Consider the following 937-nt stretch of genomic DNA (forward strand, 5'->3'; position numbering starts at 1 on the left):
CAACTGTTAGGTTCAGTCACTCAGATATGGTACAGCAGGGCAGGTCTAGCTGAAGAGGAGCCACTGGGACGGGTTGTTTGTGGCACTCACTACAGCCACCAGGACGGGTCGATAATCAGTACTGGGCAGGTTCCAGTAGGCCGTGCCTGCACTGCTTGGTGGTGTGATGTCAAGCACATGATGCAGGTAGGCAGGATGCAGTTGGGAGATGGTTATGTGTGGAGCTAAGCTGGATATGGGAGAGAGGAGAGAGGAACAGGAGCCAAAAAAACATACAAACAAACAAAAAAGAATGCTAGGGGAGCTTGCTGTTCTAATGGAGAGATGAGACACTATGAAACAGAGAAAAACAGAAAGAGGAAGAGGAAGAAAAGAAAAGAATGAACAAATAAAAATCAGAAAAGTTAAAGAATCGCAAAGTTCCTAGGAATCCCACCGATGCAGCTATGAGGTCTGGGGAAGTCACTCTCAGGTGTCGCAGCACAGCCTGGCCAAAAGGCGCAGAGGCATACAACACCTGGTATTCAGGGATCAGAAAGAGAAGGAATATATAGAGAGATGAGAAAGTGAGCAATGAAGAAAGACAAAAAGGGAAAAAGAGGGAAAAGAAAGCAAAACAAATCATAAAAAAAAGAACAAGAAAGCCCCCCCCCAAAAAAACAGAAAAAAAAAAAACAACGAGAAAAAAAATGTCCTCAGGGATCCCTCTGCGTGTCTGTGGAAGCTGCCGGGGAGTTCCTTGCCACGCAGCTCCACCTGGCCAGAAAGGGCTCCCAATTCAAGAAAAAGGAAAGAAAACAAACAAAGAATTCAAAACGAACAAATGAACAAAAGCCCTGGGATCCCACCATCATGGCAGCCCAGACCAGGAAGCAGCTGCACACTCGAATGGAGCCCCGCAGCCCCTCAGGAAGAAGCAAAGATGGCGCTTGGAGCC

This window comes from Trichechus manatus, unplaced genomic scaffold (genome assembly GCF_000243295.1).
Source record: "Trichechus manatus latirostris isolate Lorelei unplaced genomic scaffold, TriManLat1.0 scaffold00252, whole genome shotgun sequence".
Classification (NCBI taxonomy): domain Eukaryota; kingdom Metazoa; phylum Chordata; class Mammalia; order Sirenia; family Trichechidae; genus Trichechus; species Trichechus manatus.